This window comes from Hydra vulgaris, chromosome 01, assembly GCF_038396675.1.
Source record: "Hydra vulgaris chromosome 01, alternate assembly HydraT2T_AEP".
Classification (NCBI taxonomy): Eukaryota; Metazoa; Cnidaria; class Hydrozoa; order Anthoathecata; family Hydridae; genus Hydra; species Hydra vulgaris.
The window spans coordinates 58,326,276-58,337,176 of NC_088920.1; the positions used below are offsets into that span (position 1 = coordinate 58,326,276).

General features: G+C 26.0%; 1 non-coding gene across 1 annotated transcript; it reads left to right on the forward strand.

Moving 5' to 3' along the window:
* The first annotated feature begins 7,968 nt into the window (after window positions 1-7,968).
* LOC105848777 (uncharacterized) lies at window positions 7,969-10,682 on the forward strand. The gene is made up of 3 exons (XR_010635554.1): window positions 7,969-8,121; window positions 8,594-8,760; window positions 10,461-10,682. It is a non-coding gene; the product is annotated as an uncharacterized LOC105848777 (transcript).
* The last annotated feature ends 219 nt before the right edge of the window (window positions 10,683-10,901 follow it).

The window sequence follows — 10,901 nt, forward strand, 5'->3', positions numbered from 1 at the left end:
ATAAATGTAAGCATTTACTAAATAAATGTAAGCAATTTAATGTTTAAGTCGTACCAGAGCCAAGAATCTAACTTTAATATTTAAACTTTTAAATTTAAATATGACAGTATAGATTTTCAGGCAAACAACTTTTGCATTTTTATATTTGCATTAAATAAAAAATAAATTTACAATACAACGAAGATAATAAATTAATTAATTTAAAAATAATAAAAATAAACAATTTATCAAAACATTTGTACAATACATTTTTGAATGACATTCTTTTTGATTTACTATTTTCGAAGAATTGACCTATTTTTGTTAGTTTCGGTGTGTATTTTACTCATATGTTTGCACATTTTAGATACGTTGTAAGTGGGTAAAAATTAGTAATTGCTTTAATATATTATGTAATAAATTCATAAATCAGAATTTATTTTAAGTCATATAATGTAAACGTTGAGTGTAAGCAACTTTTTTTTACACTTGCATCTAAATGTTATTTAAATTTTACAACTCGCAAATATTGCCTCATAAATCGCTTTATTGCCTCATAAATCGCTTTATTACCGCATAAATCTTTATATGCTTAGCAACAATACAAACTGGTTAGAGTATTAGAGGTTAGATATAGATTTTATTTACAACTTTTTCGAATCAATTTTCAAAAATGTTTCTACTTATTTTTGCCAACCTGTTAAATAAAATTCCATGTTAATAAATAAAATTTGTAATTAGAGATTAGCACAATTAAAATAAATAAGAACATATTTATTTAAAAACAAGGATGGGTTAAATGCAGGATATCCCGCCTTGTTTGATTACTTTTTTGTTTATTTTTATTTTCGCAATACTTTGCAATAAATATTCTGTGACGAATAAATATTTAGACAAATATGTATTTTAACAAAGGAATTTTCAACAAAGTTATTTTTAATAAAGTAAATTTTCGAACAAACAAGTTTAAATTTAGTTTTTTTTCTATGTGTTAAAAATACCTTGTTTTAGATATTAAACTTATTACCTATATATATATATATATATATATATATATATATATATATATATATATATATATATATATATATATATATATATATATATATATATATATATATATATATATATATATATATATATATATATATATATATATATATATATATATATGAATATATATATATATATATATATATATATATATATATATATATATATATATATATATATATATATATATATATATGTATATATATGTATATATATATATATATATATATATATATATATATATATATATATAAATGAAAAAAATATTTCAAAGAAAAAACGAAAAAAAAGAAAAGTAAAGAAAATAAAACTTCTACCTACCAGTAAAGCACCACATGAAATATAAACTAACTCGCTAAAAAGAATTTCATACCGATGCGGGAACGAATATTTACACACTAATACATATGCATCTTTAACAACAATACATCGAAAGAAATACCAAAGAAATGAACAAATTTATGCGAAACCATTAAATATAATTTACAAAGATATCAAATCCGAAAATTCTCATCCAAAGTAAAACCAAAGTTAAATTTAAGAGATTTGTTGTCTGTGAATACTCAAAAGATAACGAACGACGCAGTTGAAAACTTTGAGGTATCGCTTAACATATATCAATAACCGTTCTAATGGATATATCAATAACAGTTCAAATTGATACCGAAGCTTCTATTAATATTCTAAGCTATAAAGTATTTAAAACGATAAACAATTTCCTTAAAAAACAACTTCGTTTACATAAATCTAAAACGCATAATATTACTTTACGAGGATAATAATCCAAAAATTAAAATAGAAGGGCAGATCAATGTCGTGATAGAAAGTCAAACCAAATTCCTTCAGCCCTCATTTCACGTGATATATAAAATAATAAAACATATAAAATGATATATAAAATATATATATATATATATATATATATATATATATATATATATATATATATATATATATATATATATATATATATATATATATATATATATATATAGTTATATATATATATATAGTTATATATATATATATATATATATATATATATATATATATATATATATATATATATATATATATATATATATATATTTAAGATATATAAAATGATATATAAAATAATAAAACAATAAAACGCACCACGAAAATCTATTATCTTATTTAATAACAATACAATAATTGTATTATTATTAAATAATTGTATAAGTGTTGTATCTTTGTAATAATTGTATATTTATTTAATAAAGTTCTCGTGCATACTGACAGGAATGAAAAACATTTAAACGAGACCCAGAAGAACAAAAGACGGTACAAAATAATCATAATAACAATTGACGACAAAACTTGCCATTCCTTGCAGAACATTTTGCAAATTAAGCAATACTCTCGTTCTAAACGCCCCTAAACGATTACAACCACTTATAAAATTTTGGAAAATGCTTATTTGGAAAAGGTAAAGTTAAATTTATTGGATTTTTATTTTCAAAAGAAGGAATGCAACCAGATCCGGATAAACTGTATAATATCAAGAACATGCCAACACCGGAAACACCGAAAAGCTTTCCAAAGCTTTCTTGGGCTTGTGAACAGTTTTAAACGATTCATTTTACACTACAGTACAATAAATTTACGAATTCCTTTACGAAATAGACTCATCGTGGAACTGGAACTTTAAGTGTCAGCATGCATTCAATAAACTAAATACTTTGACCCCAACAAAGAGACTACAGTCTTTTACAGTCATCCATGCAAGTCTTGAAGGCATATTGGCAGTTATTTTACAAAACACGCCAAGTATACAAGAATTTAAGCTAATATCATATAATTTAAATGCGCTATTGCCTATACTAAAACGCTACCTTAAGCTTGAAAGAGAATGTTTAGCTACAGTATAAGCCTGCGAGCGCCATAAAACATATTTGTTTGAACACTCTTTGAAAATGTAGAGAAATCGCAAAGCTATTGTAAAGACTTTAAAAAACCCAAATGCCACAGTATCAGTTTGCATTGAGCGTATGTCTTTAAGGTTACAGGGATATTTTTTTGATCTAAACTATATCCAAGCGAAAAATAATATATCTGATTATCCTAGTAGACCTTTTTGACAAAAGGGCTAGAAAAATATGTAAATTTTACGGCTGAATACGCATGTCTTAAAGCCCTTTCACTACTAGATATTTAAAGAGAAACCAAAATCAATCCTATTCTACAAATACTTTCAGAGTTAATTGCTACTAATAGCTGGCAAAAACTATTACATTCGAATTGTCCTCCGGAAATATAAAAAACTTTATAAATAATTACTTGCTTACCATTATACTTGCCAAGAACTTACAGTAAATCAAACTTCAGACATTTTTCTAAAATCAAATTGAATTATGATTTCATGTTCACTGAAAATTACGATTATTCAACTTGCGCATAATAGTCACATGGGACTTTAGAAAACCAAATCACTACTTAAACAGAAAGTTTACTGTCCTGGCCTAGACACTTAAGTACAACAATATATCAAATGATGGGTAATTTGTCTAGCACTAAGTAAACAAAATATAGAAGCCGAACTATTAATTACACCAAGACAGCAGAAGTTTGAAACACCGTTAATGTAGATTTTCTTGGTCTTTTACCAAACGGATTTTATTTAGTAATCCTCTTTCACTAAACATTAAAGTTTCCGGCTGTCGATATTATACATGATACATCTGTTAATATCCTTATCAATTTTCAGAGAACAATTGCAGTTTACGGAATACCAAAAAACAACTGTCGGCGATAATGGACCACCTTTTACTTCATTCAAGATAAAAAAGTTTTTCAAAAAACTGAATATTCAACACAAATAAATCACGCCGCCTTGAACGCAAGCGAACTCACAAGCCGAATCCTTTATGAAACCACTGAATAAAATAATACAAGCCGCACACATAAAACAAAGAGACTGGAAAAAAGTAATTATACAACTTCCTGTTCTCCTAATACTACTCCCCATTGCACAACGCGATAATCACTATCTGCGCTCGTGTTCAATCGCGTTACAGGTTTTACAATATCACAAGGGTCAATGCAAGTATCAACGATCAAGCCTAAAAGAAACAAGAGAATACTAAATTATAGATTAAAAAATACCACAATTTAAAATACCACGCAAAAAATCCAAATTTAAGTATCGGGGATACAGTACACATAAAACAAAAAAGATATAACAAAACTACGGCACCGTTTGAGTTCAAACCCTTCACAGTTATGGCGAAGAACGGTACAATGGTTATTGCCAAATCTCACATTAATAACTTGCAAAAAACTTGGAATGCTTCACACATAAAGAAAGTTTCAATACATATACCATTCAATCCGACACCTGTTAAAGAGGAGGAAGATGAGAAATAATCACAGAAAGAACTGGTTTTGCCAGAAGAGGAAACAAGTGTCGACACGACTAAGACTGTGTCGACACGACTAAGAAGCAGTTATCAAAAAGAAAAACCAAAGACATACCAAAACAGAGAAAAACGCCCTATAGAATTATAGAGAAAATATTAAAAAAATTCTCGACACGAACCGCAAATTATTTCATTTACAGAAGAAAGGGAAGATATGAAAATGTGCTCCGATATGGAGATCTTAAAAAAATTATACTTATGTTATAGTAATTTTGTGAAGTAATTATTCAGAAAATAAACAATAATAAAGGTTGTAGTACATTATCAAAGACATGTCATTTGTTATTTTCTTGGCAGAACACCATAAATCTAGAAAATCAAATTTTCGAAAAAATTGGTTGCCATTTTAGTTGTTTGGAGAGAGTACCTACTGGCATATAAACGGGGTACGTAGATTATAAAAAGTAAAATTACCAACTTTGAAAGCATCATCATTATCCACACTCTGGTATATCTTTGAAAAAAAAAGTTTAAGTACTAATTAAAAATTTACAACTCTTAAACATTAACCGTAATGTACGCATAGGTCCGTCAGAAAAAATAACAATGCGCCACTTTAGTTACCATAGTAATATTAATAAAATAATATCTCTTACAACTTCCACATCTAAACCATTGTTTTGACAACATTATTTAGAGATAATCTAGTATTACTCACCAATAAATACAGTTTAAAATTTAGACAAATTCAGTACTAAATTTTACATAAACCGCCTCGATTTTTGTTTACAAATATTTATGAAGTATGACGTATGCGCAAAAGAAATCTCTATTATTAAACCAACGTGCGTATAAGGCCGGGTGAATAAACTAAAACTAAAATGTATTAGGGAGTCTCTTATATGATTAAAGTATTTTTTTGGATTTTGAAATGCATGTCCCTATTTCTTTTTAAACTATCTAGACAAAATTTTATTTTGCTACGACAACATTAGCGCATGCCGACAGAACTATGAAGAGTTTGAGAATTGCTGTTTTTAACCCTTCCGTTACGTAACTAAATCAATTGAAACACTTATATTTTATAAAATATTTATTAAAAGTGTAGTTAAAGATCAAGCAGGATATTTTCCTTATTTTTACAGTCTGGATACAGATTTCTATGCTCTTTCACACAGCATAGCAAAAATTGCTTTTTTTCTTCCTTTACAAGGGTCACGAAAATTTTTAATAAGCCTTACTGCTCTGTTAGCTGCATCATAAGCTGCACATAAGGAAAGAATTTTTCTTTTTGTCTCTATACAGATAACATCTTCATACTACGTTGAACCGGTCTCTGAAGGAAGTGCTCATTAATTTTTAATCAAAAAAATAAATTTTTAATCATAAAAATAAATATCAAAGGGCTTGTTTATCTTTGGTGCTAATTTTGATCTGGCATTGCAACAAACATATCTTTAAATAGTAAATAGCTCTAGCCATCCAATAAAATAACAGATAGTTCAATCAGTTCCCGATAATCATCACGTACAATAGTTTTTTGCAGTTTTCAATTATAAAATGTCAACAGTTCTTCAAATGTTGTATAACTAAAATATTGTTTGACGATATCAGAGTATGTTTCAATAGCAGCCAGGTTAACACATTTTAAAACTAGCCTTCACTAACAAAACTAGCTTTAAAACTAGCTTTCAATTTAACTTTGCGAAAAAAATGTTAAAAAAAAACAAGCTGCAAGAACTTGACGGTCAGACGGTAACTTTGCGCCTGTTATTTGATAATTAACGTCACCAACTAAAAAATATACTTTTTACCTTTTTAATTCCACTGTCAAAAAATAAAATATTTATATATATATATATATATATATATATATATATATATATATATATATATATATATATATGTATATATATATATATATATATATATATATATATATATATATTATATATATATATATATATATATATATATATATATATATATATATATATATATATATATTCCACTGCGCCACGGCTGCATAAATGGAATAAAGTGGAATATATATGTTTGGGTTTTCATATTATATCAATATTTGAAACTAAACTCACGAACGGATTTATAATTTGATCATTTATATGAAAATAAGTTTGATCAAAAAAAAAAAAAATATATATATATATATATATATATATATATAAACTTTTAAGGTCCCCGCCAGTTCGATTTTGGGGACCAAAATCGAACTGGTGGGGATCTTAAAAATTTATATATATATATATATATATATATATATATATATATATATATATATATATATATATATATATATATATATATATATATATATATATATATATATATAAACGCCAGGTGGGGACCTTAAAATTTATCCAATAAAATTTTTTATCTTTTAAATAAAAAATGTTGGATTGAATATTAATTACATAAAAGGAGCATGTTGAAAAAATTTAGATACGCCTCCGAGTTATAAAATACGCCACCGAGTTATAAAATAGGTTTTTGTAAGGAAAATTTTTTTTTACCAATTTCAGAAGATTCTGAAAAATAGTTTCTTAATTTTTTCAACATGCTTTTTTATGTAAATAATATTCAATTCATCATATATTGTTTAAAAGAATAAAAAATTTTGTTGGATAAATCTTAAGGTCCCCGCCAGCCATTTAAAACACCCAACATTTTTGCCCAAAATTGAACTGGCGGGGACCCTAAAATTTTATATATATATATATTTTTTTGCTCAAACTTATTTACATATAAATGGTCAATTTATAAATCGATTTGTATACATAAACGTGGATACATAAAGTTATATATTGAAAAAAATTAAAAAATACAAACAAGAAACCAAATTATGTAAATATTGTTTTTTTATTTTATTAAATTTTTTTCTTATTCTTGTTATATTCAAGGATATGCTTTAAGGATATAGGAGTAACTACACATATCTCGACATACTGCAGAGTGTAAGCGACGGATTAGCTATAAGCGCAATGGAGTGTATCTACATCGATTAAAGGTTTTTGTTTTGACAAGCAGTATGTTCTTGTATATATATCTATATATGCTTGCTTGACCGACTTTCTTTTTGCTCATAAAATGATTACGTTACGGACAGATTTATAAAAGAAATTATGGAGAATTTATGGAAATATAGTTATGTAAATTTATGTAAAGTTTACACATAAATATTACTATTCTTTAGTAAAATTTATTTGCAACTTAAATGACTCTTGAATTAAATAAACAATACAATATTTTTTTATCAAATGATAATTTCAATTTATAATTTTAAATAAAAATTAAAATATTCAACTAAGCAACACAAAGAATTTCTTTTGCTTTTTTCCTTTTTTTTCTAAAAATCTTTTCTTTGCTTTTTGCACTTTTAAATAAACTGTCTGAAATGCATCTCAAAAAAATTGAAACAACTCAGTCAAAACGAACTTGATCTAGTTAAGAATTACTCTAAATAGATATTGGACGGTACTTCTGTTGTGTTTGATTTGAAAAGATTTAATTCAACATTGACATAACGTGACTTTAATTTGTCATTAGAGAAATAATGTCTAAAACTTATTTAAAATTGTTGCTGAGTCGCGGAATTTTTCAGTAGTTTGTTAAACAAAACAAATAAAGAAAAAATAATTCAATCTGTTAATAATATTATAATCAATTTCTTATTATTTGTATAGGAATTGCGGTATGTTGATCAACTTTTTTTTGTCTTCATTATAAAAAGGAACTTTTATTTTCCACGTTTTCCTCCAGATTTTCTTTTCACATTCAGATTAATGGTTTAGCTAAAAATAAAGAATTTTAAACAAATTTTTAATACCTTGTTGTTTGCTTTCAAGGTTATATCAACGTGTGATAAGCTATAGTTGTAGTTGGTCTGTTGTAACAAACTACAATTGTAGTTGGTCTGTTATAATGAACCACAATCCTAGTTGGTCTATTGTAGCAAAAAATATAATAAAAATACGTAGTGGAAAATCAAATTGAATCCAAAAAGTTGTGCGGTTTAATCGGATTAAAATCTATTAATAACTAAAAAAATGATATATTAAGCAATTTAATTTTTCGCGTTTATGATTGTGGTTTCTTTTAAAATTTTCATTTATATAATATTTCAAAAAACTTTATTTATTAACAAAGTAAACTTTTGTCATTAGCAGCTACATTTGCCAGATGAGAAATCTTTTTTGTCTTGTAACAGCACTCGTTTTTGCAACAAGTGCGTTTGAGATTCCTAACTTTCGAAGATGGTACGGTATAGAATATCGGCAACGAGTTCCTTCATCTTCGAAATGTGAACAATTCGACAAATATTTAAAAAAAGGTATATTTTTAAATGTCAATCGCCATTAAGTAAAAGTCGAATAGTTTTTGTTTAATATCCCTTTTATTTACTTTTAGATGTTATTTAATTAATTTCTTGTTTAATTTAATAAATAATTTAAGTGATTTTTTATTTGTCAAGTCCAAAAAACATCGAATAAGATTATTTTTTTAGCGCACTATATTCATAACGATCATTACTATTCCATAAGAAGGCGCCATTATGTTTTTGAAGAATTTTTTCTTTCTTTAAAAACATAAAGAAGATAAACAACTATATAAGTTTAATGCTAGATTTTGGTGAGAATGTTATGTTTCAACGTCATCGTTCCTGGATTGTCATGTTAAAGTGTCATCGTTCCTGGATTGTCATGTCTAAGCGTCATCGCTCCTGGATTGTCATGCTTAAGCGTTTTTGTTGCTTGATTGTCATATTTGAGTGTCATCGTTCGAGTATTGCTGTGTTTTAGGTGTTGTTTCTATATTTCTTGAAGTAGAAAATTTAAATAGTGTTAAAAAAAGTTAAAAAGTTATAGTAATATAAAATTTTGTATGGTCGCTACTTTTATATACTGAAAAGTATTCTGCTTACATTAGTATTTAACTCTGAACATTATAAAAAATTTATTTTATCATGTTTTGACTTGAAAATGCTTTCTTTTAATAAGTTTCGGTTGGTTAAATTTTAATCTCTCTATTCATACAGTCCAAATATAAATACATACATACATATATGTAGTAGGCTTTTTAAAGAATACATTCGCTAGTCGGGCATTTTTCAAGGTTATGACTTTTAGTTTAGAGGATCTTCTTTTATATAAGACAGCAGACTGCACTTTTTAAGGATACATTCACCCTTATTTTATTCCTGGAATCGCCCCTGAATATATAAATATAAATTTAGTTATTTGATATTTTAGAATTTAACATACACAAATAAATACATTAATACGAGTAGTATTGCGGTTTATCCTCCTGCAGCTAAATGCCATATAGAGGCCACATATCAAGGCTCGCGAAGACAAATTCAGCTCACTAAAGAGCATCATAACCCGCATCGACGGACCAAGAGTAAGTGAATTTAAGAAGAACGAAGGATGGTGAAGCGAAAGCCAGAAGAAGTTTGAAAGATAGCATAGCAGAAAGTAGTTGTCGACTTAAAAAGATAACATAGCGAAAGCAGACAGATATTGCACTAGATGTTTGAATGTGCAAATATACATTAATAGATTATAACTAACTATTGTATTTGATCCAATTGATACATAAATATGAGTTAAAAATTAAGGATTGATTTTATTGAGTAGATTTAATTAATGTTCACTCTCTGTTACTATAAATAATTTAATTGCGGTTGTACTTTTTATGTAAAACGTAGACCTCGACAAACAATCTGGTTTTTTACGTGGTGCTAAAATAAAAAATCAGACTGCTTTCTTGTTTTTGTTTGTGATAAATATTTTTCATTTAAAATGAGGGATTCTTGCCGACCTATATTGCAATAATTAATGTGGATAAATGAAAAGTATGAGCTTTTATAAAATATAATATTAAAAAAGTGTCTCGTTTTGATAATGATCCCCAGAGTTAATAAGTTTTTTTTTATAATAATATAATGTTCTTTTTTCAATTTAAGTATTCATTATTCATCAAATATTATGTATTTATATAGTTTTATCATTTTTACTTTATGTTTTTTAGTAAAAGAATTGATAATAAAAGGTATAAAAGACGTTTTCAATAATGAACATATTCCAGCAAGAGTAAATATAGAACATGTTCCAGCCAAAGAAAATAAGGAACATGTTCCAGCAAATGAAAGTATAGAACATGTTCCAGCTAAATCAGTAGTTCGTGTTCAAGTCCCGGTAGAATGAGTGTTCCAGTTTTTTTGTTGTTGTTATATGATATATATATATATATATATATATATATATATATATATATATATATATATATATATATATATATATATATATATATATATATATAATATATATATATATATATACATATATATATAAAACATTTTTTTTTACTTTAAAATTTTTTACTTTGTATACTAATTCACAGTTTTTTATATATACCGCGTAATATATGTCGTTAATATATTATACATAAATTATATGTATAAATGTATGT